Below are 12,153 nucleotides of genomic sequence, written 5' to 3' on the forward strand. Positions count from 1 at the left end.
CTGAATTGTAGAGTGGATGACGTGTAAACCTTGCATCCCAAGATGTCAAGGCATTTAAGGTCCTTATCTTGTGGGGTGTGCCGATATTGTGACTGTTTCGTCCTTTGTGCAACTGCATCCGTGACAAGAGAGTTCGGTTGTGGGTGAGAAAATAGGAAGTTAGCATCCTTAGCAGGACCGTAGTATTTACGTTCAGCCTTTCTGCAGGTAGGTAATAAAGAAGCTGGAGTTTGCCAGAGAGTGTCAGCTGATTCCAGGAGTGCTTCATTTATAGGGAGCGTGATCTTTGAGGGTGCAGAAGGTTGAATGATTCTGAGGAGCTTGTGTTGTGTCTCCTGAACCTCTTCTAGGGGGATTTCTTGACTGAGTGCCACCCTCTTGAAAAGCTCTTGAAATTGTTTACAGTTGTCCACGTTCTGTGGAGGTGGGGGTGAGAGGGCTCCGTCTGGAGCAGATGGAGAATTAGGGGTCAGTGCGTCAGGATATGGTTCGTAGCTCACGTTCTCAGGAGGGGGTTCAGGTACTCTAGAAGTGGATGGAGCTTGAGATCAAGGCACAGAAGCAAGTAGTGGTTTCGTGGAAGAGGTCTGAGGATGAGTGGTAGGAGGATGTGGCCAACGGTACCACTGGGGCCAAGACATATGGTAAGAGAACCCAGGTGCCGTCCATGGGAGGGCGAAGTAGGGAAACTGAGGCTAGTGGCTGAGGTCCATAGCCTGAGGTGGAAGAGGGTCCGGTGGAGGAGGAGAGGCAGGTGGGGAGAACTCCTCCTGCTGCTGTTTATCGGGTTCGCTGTCAGTGAAGGTAGCCAGTTCAGGTGGTGAGAGCGGCTGTTCGAAGAGTGAGCCCTGTGTATCCAGGAAAGGAGGGTTAAGCTCAGGTGACACTGATAGGTCACATTCAGTGAGGAACTTTTGCTCCTGCTCCCTGGGCTGCGCTGAGCCTGGACTGTGCTCTAGCGCATTAGCAATTGAGAGAGAAAGTCTCAGTGGTGCTGCGGGTCTGTTGGAGGTGCCCTGCAGGGGGTCCGCTGCTGGCGCTGGGGCAGGAGGCAGGCTCGGTGTCGACATTCTTCCCAGCACCGGGGCAGAGTGCGCAGTCAGCACCGCAGCTATTTTTAGTGCTGAGGCGCTCGGTGCCGTGGAGACCTTCCCGGTAGCTTTAGGTCCCCAGAGAAAAGGGCTTATCGGTGCCAAACAGAGTTGGGCCTGTCAGGTTAAAATGTTTGGCAAATGGGGGCTGCAGTACAGAGATCCAGTTTAAGAATGGTGGGACCATGTGGTTCCACCCAGGGAGAGGTGGAAAGGTAGCAAAACCTGTCCCCAAAGGAGTACATTTAAGAGAGATTAAAGCAGTCCAGATCACAGTTTGCCCTGTAACTGTGACAGCTGTAAAGTTATTGTTTTGTGTAACAAAACAAAAAAAAAAACCACTTGCTGTGCATAGTTTCTGCACATCAGTTTCTTTGTAAGGTTGCTCAGTGTTCTTGTCACAACATTTGGTTTACAACTGCAAAAACTCAGAACGACAACCTCAATGTATGATAATCAAGCTGTCTCCTGTCTACAGCATTCTGTGCAGCTCTGGTAAAATAAATTATTTTCTCTTTTCTGCTTATGATTTATGAAGTATATGGAACATTTCTTAGCTGAGTAACAAGGGTGGCCACATAGTTTGGAATGAAATGACTTTGACAATGTCAGCTGAGTCTCTAGTGTACAATAGTCTTCACTATAATGTCATTACCTGGCATAATATTGACTCTGCTTGGTTAGCAATGACCAAGAATGAGCCATGACAGACACATTATTTTGACTCGATAAATTGTGTGGACATTTCAAGACACATTCAACCGCTTTCTGCTATCTGTAGTCTTTGACTTATGGATCAATATTTCTCATAAGGCCCAATTAGAGACCAAGGGTGAAATTCTGGCCCCAGTGAAGTCAATGACAAAACTTCCTTTTGTTAATCTCTAAGGTGCCATAAGTACTCCTTTTCTTTTTGCGAATACAGACTAACACGGCTGCTACTCTGAAAACTTCCTTTGACTTCCATGGTGCCAGGATTCTACCCCAAAAGTCAGCACCAATTGGTGATGAGACGGACAAACCTTATGGAAGTAAGATTTGCTTTACTGAATTAAGATAAACCTTATTGAATTATGTTTTACACCTTTGGGATCCATTGCATTAAAATGCAAAGATTTATGTACTATTGTGGAATTGTATGGAACCTCTTCAGCAGGAAGACAGGATTAATGTGATCTCTGGGAGATATGAGGACTTTTTGGAACAATGTGTGTAAAGGAGATTTCCTAGGAAATACCTGATGGTGAGGACAGTGCAAATGACCCACTCTGAATCCAACCTTTAGAAGCTAGGCTTTGCAGAGAGAAGCTAATTGTCTGCTAAATACTGGCTACTGGAAATTCCAGATCAAAGACCCCTCAGCTGTACAAAGGGTGAACCAAAACATGTTATGAGTAAAGATTCAGGACTTGACTCATGGTTTACAAAGTAATATGAAACCCAGAAATCAAGCATGTGTCACAGCTTTATGAGCCATGCTGAAATGTTGCTCTGCCCTTTACCCAAGATAAAGGAGGGCTCATTTGTGATCTTAACTCCATTATGGTACTTAGAAGGAGCACATTCACAGAGAAATACCAAAGTGTGTCATTAACATACCACATGCAAAAGGCTAATAGGAACCAGTTGTTGTTGTTCAGTTCATTTAATTACTTAACAGAAGTAATTTTAATATTATATAAAATATTTTTGCATGTCGTTCTCTTTCAGCCTTGAGTGGCAGACTCAATCAACTTATTGAGTTTATTCCTGCTATGAACTTGTGACCAAGCCTGTAGTCCTTACTCAATCAAAACTATTAACACCAGTCTAAAGGATCAGCTCTTGTTTATGTAATTCACCTTGTAACAGAAATTCACGTAACACTGAAAATTTACAAGGAACAGCATTAATCCCCATCAGACATTCCCGTGGAAAAAAACACAACTGAGCAAAGATGATGCTTCTAATGCTAAATTCAGGAGAATTTTTGTGGCACGAAATCTGGTCATAAACTGCTACCTTCAGCTCTAGCTTCTCAAAGCTTCTACAATCCCACTAGTCTGTTAAAAGGGGAAGTACATTAGTAACTCACTGTGTAAACATCCATAGCTTGACGATTGCCTCCTCTGCATGGTTTGTAAGGAAGCAGTAGTTTACCATACCAACAAACATGCTAACAGACATACTAACAGACATTTCTTTATGATGAATATATGAATACTTATATCTAAGGAGTGAGATTCTCAAATAAGGTGAAATCTGGTCTCACTCAACTCAATGGCAAAATTGTCATTGACTTCAGTAGGACCAGGACTTTACCCATAAATTCTCCTGATCTGACAGTCTATAGCACATCCCTAAAGAGAAGCTGTTCTTAATGCAGTTCCAATTTCTACCCCCAAAAGATTATATTCTAGCTTTTGTTCCTCAGGTGTTACACACCTTTCTTTTTCTTTCTTTGACAAACAAGGCTACTTCTACTTCCTTTCTTTTTCACTCCTGGTTGTTAAAAATAGCCAGCATTATTGTTTATATCTGATCTTCCATCCATTTTCATGATGTCCAAGATATTCTCATTGTTCCCCCCAAGTCTTTCTATTCTATTCCTCTGCTTTCTTCATTCTGCTTATTATACTCATGCATGTGTGTTTTGGGTTCTCTAGAGAGGTCAACATTTTCAAACCTGGCTACATAAAAATAGAGTCATAAAATAATCCATATTTAGGCACCTAAATAACAGGAGCCTTGTCTTCAAAGGTCCTGAGCATCTGCAACTCCCACAGGCATAAATTAGAGAGGTAGGTGCTCAGAACTTTTGAAATGTAGGCCTCTTTATTCAGCTGCACAAAACATGGGCTAATATGCTTAATTTTTTGGCACCCAGGGTTGGAAATTTTGGCCTCTCTCAGTCTCTGGCTGTTTTATATATTGGATTACCTCCATTGTAGCCAATGGAGTTACCTTGGCATAAAGCCATTATAACAGATTGGAGAATCAGGTGTGGTCAAAATTATAGAAATGCACACATCACAATATGTGGGATTCTGAAAATAGATATGTGGTTATGATTTCCCTGTAATTAACTTCATTTATCATCACATTTGATTACTTCATCGGACCTCTGCTCGGTAATCCTCCTCTGTTAGTCTGACTACTTAACATTCCAGAAGTCTCAGCAATTTTCAAATAGCATGTCTTCTTAAAAAAAAAAAAATACATCCCCACAAATGTCTTTCTTTACCCAAACTTGTACAACTTCCCCACAGAATTGCACGGATATGTTGCAGAATGGGAAATATTCAGTTACAGAGAAGCGGCCAGTTCAGCATCTGATATCTTGACCACCATCAGAATTAATGCCTAATACTGCTAGAGAGGAAACAAGCATTTTCCTTTCCAAGTAATTATAAAGCTTTTGTTTCTAGCTCTGGAAAGTCCCAAGATATCAGACTTTAAAAGCACAACTCTCTGATATTGAGAAAAAAACATTGTGGATAATTTTTCAGAGGTTTCTGAAATATGAGTTATAATTTTCCTTTCATCCGAGTCCTGCAGAGCTGGAGTCATATATTAAAACAATACCACTTTAAAAGTGGCAAGATTGTATTGTTTGAGCTTGCAGCTTTGCTAAGTTGTCAAACTGCATAATTCTATTGGACATCCAGTGAAACATGCTGTATTCAGAATCATATACATGCTGTAGAGCAGTTTACTGTTTTGTACTTTTTATTGTCTGTTTCTTTATGAAAAGCAGTAAAAAATAATTCCAGAAAGTTACAAGGTTAAAAACAAACCAATCAACCCTTTGAAAATCCAAACAATTCAGAGCTTTTCTGTAAAAAGACAAAATCCATAATGATAGGATATAAAGGTTTGATTGATATTCATTCAGGATAACCAACCTAATCCCGAACTCTTGCTGATAAAACCTAAATACTATACCTGCATAAACGTGTATACTCTATGCATGTATATAACAGCTATGTAAAATCAGTGATTTTTTTTCTGTTAAAATTTTTCATTAACATTTTTGCCATTTCATTTGGGCAAACTTCTGAAAACTACGAAATACAGAGTTACGGTAAACACCCAACATCTGCCCCCACCTCCCCAGAGTCGGCAATAGCCACTGGGAATTATCTTCATGCACTGCATCTGCATTCACTTTGTAAGGTGTAGCTGTACTGGAGAAGCAATAAGCTAATGCAGTTTGGAAGAGTTACAGTTGATATAGGGAGATCCAGCGATTATTTTGAAGTGTCATAGATTTGTGACTTTGATATGACTAGATCTGGGTCTAAGCCCCCTATGTGTGTTATCAAAGGAAAGAGATACAGGTGTAATTTGGGTTGCAGTCTCTATCATTTCAATGCAGAATTGTGTAGGTTATGTCAGCAGCAAGACACTTGGATCTTCTTGACATGGGTATTGTCACCCAGGAGCTGGGACATGAGAGCAATCTATGGGTTTAATAATAGGTAGGGGAAAGAATAGGTTTAGGTGGTATCCTGTGAAGGGACTGTAAAAGGGTATGAAGTTGTTAAATTTTGTAAGTGTGGTATTCTGTCAGGGGCGTAGGTTCAATGTTTGAGCATAGGACAAGTGCAAGTAGCCCCTGACCATTACAGTGAAAAGGCAGAGTGCGAGTGTGTGTTATGAGTATAATGAGGCATCACTCAAAGAGGGCAGAGTTACAGTTGCATGGGCATTTACCTTACTCTTTCCTTGCTGATTTTCAGAAGTTGAGTTTTGTTGAATTCGACCCTCTGGAAGAGCATGAGCTACCACTGGACAACTTTAACTCTGAGTTAACAAAGGCTTTTGCCATTTAATTTCCTAGCTTTTTAAACAGAAAAAGAAGTGTTTGTTGGTAGGACTTAATGGTCATTTAGACAGTTGCATTTGATATGCTACAGTGGCTAAGTAATAATCAAAAGATCTGGCTTTTATAAAGTGCTTTCCATCAGTAGTTCTCAAAGAACGTTACATCTTTATCCCCATTTTATAGTAGGAAACTGTAGTACTGAGCAGTGAAGTGACTTGCCCAAGGTCCCCCAGAAGACTAGTGGCAGAGTTAGTCCCAGTCCAGTGGTCTTTCCACTAAGCCACACAATTGCTATGTATTCCTCAGAGCTCCTCCTCCCCCTGCCCTGTACATTTTGTTATAGTGAAATGGAGATTACAGTCATGCTTTAAAATGTTTGCAACAGGTAGTAGCTAACAGGGCTGGTGAGAGAAATCTTATCAATGGTGCATATCCCAAAACTCTGATAACTTCATTAAATAGTTGGTACTGTAATTTTAAACACATGAAAGAAGACTGGTGTGTCTCTCTCTCCTTTTCCACCCCTTGTCCCACCATTCCCCACAACAGGTGCCCCCCCTCACAACATTTCCAGCCTCCCTCCCCTTCCTATCCCACAATGCCATATTGTGTTGTGTAACCTTTCACTAACGGTACGTGGGACTGATTAGGTGACAAACTTTTTAAACATAAAAAAATTAATACTATGGTTTTGGGAGAAATATTTATTCATGCTAAAATCTGTGATACTTTGGGCATTCATGAACATTTTCACAAATACCAAGCTGTTGCAAGAATACTTGTGAACAGTACAGCTCCATGAACCTTACCCATCAATCAGAGAGAGAAATGAATGTCCCATTTATTTGTGGTAACATTTGCAAATCAAAGTTCTTTCCTATTTGGTTTGTTATATCTTTAAAAATTCAAAGGTTACATAAAGGGGCATGATGCCGTTCATTTCAGTGGAGTTGTGCCCACTTAGAGGAAGGAATAATTCTGCCCATTTGGTATGAACTATTTAGATAAGAACTATCATATAGGATTACAAAACTGCACAAGTTAGACAGCCAGTCATCTGAACTAAAGGGTGGATAACAAAGGAGCAAATAACCCAATTGCAGTTCAAAACACCATAATGCTGTTATGTTTTATTCATGTGACTATAGCACCTAGAGGGTCCACCCAAGATCAGGGCCCTATGGTGGTAGACACTGTACGAACACAAAGTGAGAGACAGTAAGAGCTCACAATCTAAATAGACAAGGCAGACAAAGTTTTGGAGAGAGGCACTGTTATCATCCTCAGTTTCTACAGACAAGGAACTAATGCACAGAGAAATTAAATGACCTTCCCGAGGTCACACAAGAAGTTTGTGGGAGATCTGGAACTGAACTCAATTCCTTTCAGACCCAGTTCGTTGCCTTAAGCACAAGGCCAATCTTCCTCTCTCGTATGTTTAGATAATAAAAGGTTTCAACTTAACTGTTTCAGTCACAAGTTGCATTTGTTTTCTGACTGCATGAATTATATTTTACAAAGCTGTGGGTTGGTTAAAAGCGATAACAAAACTATGGAAAAATGTGGGCAACAAATATACTTAGTTGCTCCTATATTATGTCCTGCAGTTTTCCTGTGCTTCAATCCCTAACCTCTCCCTCAGTTGTTCCACTGTTCTCTATTTTACACTTTTAGTTTACTGGCAGCTCTTTCTGCTAGTTTCTCATCAGAATAAATAAGGAGGCTACAGCTACCTAAAGAAGAGAAACATATGATGAAAACATGAATAAAACCTACCAAGTTTATTATTAGATCATAGTATTTTTTTTGGTGAGAGGGTCATTGTTGGGAACAGAACAGAAAGAACAATAAAATAAGAGTGTCAAAGTAAAACAGAGTTAGGAGCAGTCTTGTGGTAGGATCATAGGATTTACCTACAAGAAGAGACTATTGATCCATCAAAGCCGGGTGTCCAACTTCCAGGACTGGAAGTGGCCAATTTTGCTGACGATTGCATAAAAGTTTCTTTTCTCTGTCTCGATTGTTCTGTGAGGATACTGCAGTTCAGGATTAAATTTGCCTAAAGTTGGTACTTTGGCTCCAGGAGCTCCCATGGAGTGCATTTGCTGCCTCATTCTTAAACAGGGCACCCAAGACTCCACACAAGGCAGGAAGGGTTAATGGGTTACTGAAGGCCCAGTTAACCCAAACTGAGACACCTGGAGCAGGAGAAGGACTGAAAAAAACCCCACAAGCCCTGCTCAGGCAGAGAGAAAAAAGTGGAGCTCTCACTTCAGGAGAGAAAGCTGGCTAGAGCGAGAGAATGAGGAAGATTGGTGCCCAACAGATCTCCTGGAGGAATGGGAAGAGTTTAGGTTATTTCATACTTGTTTTGGACTTCTGAGTGCCCTGGAAAGGGTAGAACTGTAAGTGACCTTGCTGGAGGGCTAAGACTCTGCAACCTAGAAAGCACTGACGGCTGCGTGGAGCAGTGGCACGCCCCCTAGGAAACAGACAGTGAGTGGTGTCTGTCTGTGGTCTGATCTAAGACTTGTCAGCACCTCTCTTTGGTGCAGAGGAGGTCTGGGCATTGGTTCTATATTTTCCCTGCCTCCTTTGCACAGGCTAGCACTGCTTGCACTGCAGAGTCCTTGACACTCTCCAAGTTCTTGGACTTCAAAGGTACTGGAGTCACAAGGAGATGAGAGGCACCTCACACCGTGTATCACCCTTGCATATCCATGAACAATCTATTCCTTAGTGAAGGATTGGAGTGAAGGGGGTTGCTATTTGCTGTACAAGTTCAGGGAGACTCTCCCAGCATGCATAACTATAAGTGCTGTTTATTTGTATCTCTCTTTAAACATCTTGCATCTCGTTAAGATATACCTTCTAGTTTGCTAACATAGGGTCTGACTTTTCCCTCAGTAGCATGAATTCAGTGGGATTAACACCCATATTACTGAAGGCAGAATTGAGCTCAAAGTAGGGTAGAATAGGGTAATTCTGTTGCTTGGTATCAAGCAAAACACATTTCATGTATATAATAGTAGAATCCTGCAGTACAACCCGATACAGCAATTCATCACTCAGATAGTAATCTACTTTCCCTTAAAAACTTTCCAAAGTTAAACTATCTAGACTTCTTTGATGGTACGTGTACATATCTATGCTAATGTGACGGCACACCGCAGCTCTGTGATGTTGGCAACTGTCCTCCAGAGACTAAAGTAAGACAAATAAGCTCATTTGGTCTGTGACAGCAGCACTGGACTTATGAGCCAGCACTTCAGTGAGGCAAAGTCAGCATATGTTAATCATGTACTATATCTAGTTTCCTTTTTCTTCCAAAATCAATTAATAAGCTCTGCAATGTTTACTTCCATACAGAGAAAACAAAAGACAATTTATTTTAATGGGATTCTTTTTCTATTTAAGTAAAGCCTCCTTTCTTAAGCCAGTGTTCTCAGATGATCTGTTGTTGAGGAAGAAAATTGATTGCCACTAGTGGTTTATTCATAGAACCTCATGGCATGACATCATAAATAGAAATTATCACCCCAGAGCCTGCTTTCCACAGCAGCTATCTTTAATGTCATATGCTCAAGTGGTTCCTCAATAATTAATGCATAGAAATGCATCCTGATATCTGCTGGGAGAGCACGACAGTGGTGCACAGACAATCCAGGAAGTTTTTGGAAAATGTAGGGGACAATTTCCTGGTGCAAGTGCTGGAGGAGCCAACTAGAGGGAGAGCTTTTCTTGACCTGCTGCTCACAAATGGGGAAGAATTAGTAGGGGAAGCAAAAGTGGATGGGAATCTGGGAGGCAGTGACCTTGAGTTGGTCGAGTTCAGGATCCTGGCACAGGGAAGAAAGGTAAGCAGCAGAATACAGACCCTGGACTTCAGGAAAGCAGACTTCGACTCCCTCAGGGAACTGATGGGTAGGATCCCCTGGGGGAATAACATGAGGGGGAAAGGAGTCCAGTAGAGCTGGCTGTATTTCAAAGAATCCCTATTGAGGTTACAGGGACAAACCATCCCGATGAGTCGAAAGAATAGTAAATATGGCAGGCGACCAGCTTGGCTTAACAGTGAAATCCTTGCGGATCTTAAACATAAAAAAGAAGCTTACAAGAAGTGGAAGATTGGACAAATGACCAGGGAAGAGTATAAAAATGTTGTTCGGGCATGTAGGAATGAAATCAGGAGGGCCAAATCGCACCTGGAGTTGCAGCTAGCGAGGGATGTTAAGAGTAACAAGAAGGGTTTCTTCAGGTATGTTGGCAATAAGAAGAAAGCCAAGGAAAGTGTGGGCCCCTTACTAAATGAGGGAGGCAACCTAGTGACAGAGGATGTGGAAAAAGCTAATGTACTCAATGCTTTTTTTGCCTCTGTCTTCACGAACAAGGTCAGCTCCCAGACTGCTGCGCTGGGCAACACAGCATGGGGAGTAGGTGGCCAGCCCTCTGTGGAGAAAGAAGTGGTTAGGGACTATTTAGAAAAGCTGGACGTGCACAAGTCCATGGGGCCGGATGCGTTGCATCCGAGAGTGCTAAAGGAGTTGGCGGCTGTGATTGCAGAGCCATTGGCCATTATCTTTGAAAACTCATGGCGATCGGGGGAAGTCCCGGATGACTGGAAAAAGGCTAATGTAGTGCCCATCTTTAAAAAAGGGAAGAAGGAGGATCCTGGGAACTACAGGCCAGTCAGCCTCCCCTCAGTCCCTGGAAAAATCATGGAGCAGGTCCTCAAGGAATCAATCCTGAAGCACTTACACGAGAGGAAAGTGATCAGGAACAGTCAGCATGGATTCACCAAGGGAAGGTCATGCCTGACTAATCTAATCGCCTTCTATGATGAGATTACTGGTTCTATGGATGAAGGGAAAGCAGTGGATGTATTGTTTCTTGACTTCAGCAAAGCTTTTGACACGGTCTCCCACAGTATTCTTGTCAGCAAGTTAAAGAAGTATGGGCTGGATGAATTTACTATAAGGTGGGTAGAAAGTTGGCTAGATTATCGGGCTCAATGGGTAGTGATCAATGGCTCCATGTCTAGATGGCAGCCGGTATCCAGTGGAGTGCCCCAAGGGTCAGTCCTGGGGCCGGTTTTGTTCAATATCTTCATAAATGATCTGGAGGATGGTGTGGATTGCACTCTCAGCAAATTTGCGGACGATACTGAACTAGGAGGAGTGGTAGATACGGTGGCAGGTAGGGATAGGATACAGAGGGACCTAGATAAATTGGAGGATTGGGCCAAAAGAAATCTGATGAGGTTCAACAAGGATAAGTGCAGGGTCCTGCACTTAGAAAGGAAGAATCCAAAGCATGGCTACAGACTAGGGACCGAATGGCTAGGCAGCAGTTCTGCGGAAAAGGACCTAGGGGTGACAGTGAACGAGAAGCTGGATATGAGTCAACAGTGTGCCCTTGTTGCCAAGAAGGCCAATGGAATTTTGGGATGTATAAGTAGGGGCATAGCGAGCAGATCGAGGGACATGATCGTTCCCCTCTATTCGACATTGGTGAGGCCTCATCTGGAGTACTGTGTCCAGTTTTGGGCCCCACACTACAAGAAGGATGTGGAAAAATTGGAGAGAGTCCAGCGAAGGGCAACAAAAATGAGTAGGGATCTGGAACACATGACTTATGAGGAGAGGCTAAGGGAACTGGGATTGTTTAGTCTGCAGAAGAGAAGAATGAGGGGGGATTTGATAGCTGCTTTCAACTACCTGAGAGGTGGTTCCAGAGAGGATGGTTCTAGACTATTCTCAGTGGTAGAAGATGACAGGACAAGAAGTAATGGTCTCAAGTTGCAGTGGGGGAGGTTTAGGTTGGATATTAGGAAAAACTTTTTCACTAGGAGGGTGGTGAAACACTGGAATGCGTTACCTAGGGAGGCGGTAGAATCTCCTTCCTTAGAAGTTTTTAAGGTCAGGCTTGACAAAGCCCTGGCTGGGATGATTTAATTGGGGATTGGTCCTGTTTTGAGCAGGGGGTTGGACTAGATGACCTCCTGAGGTCCCTTCCAACCCTGATATTCTATGATTCTATGAAATCTACTTCAGTGATGCAAAATAACCATTTTTTGGCCTTTGATTTTCAGTCTTGACACTGCTAAGGTTCAAAGAAGAAAATACAAATCACTTGAGACCTCTGAAATTGGAAATGCATCTCCATTGTGAACATAACAGAGGGAAGACTTAAGATCTCCCAAGAACATCAGGATCCCACTGGTTTTCTAATGCATTTAACTGACTGAACAACTAT

The 12,153-nt window shown here is 42.3% G+C and overlaps 1 protein-coding gene across 1 annotated transcript in view; it reads right to left on the reverse strand.

Annotated features, from left to right (window-relative positions):
* CNTNAP2 (contactin associated protein 2) overlaps positions 1-12,153 on the reverse strand; it is a 1,647,636-nt gene that overhangs the window by 403,574 nt on the left and 1,231,909 nt on the right. The gene's annotated exons all lie outside the window — the stretch shown is intronic.

Source organism: Chelonia mydas, chromosome 2, assembly GCF_015237465.2.
Source record: "Chelonia mydas isolate rCheMyd1 chromosome 2, rCheMyd1.pri.v2, whole genome shotgun sequence".
NCBI lineage: Eukaryota > Metazoa > Chordata > Testudines > Cheloniidae > Chelonia > Chelonia mydas.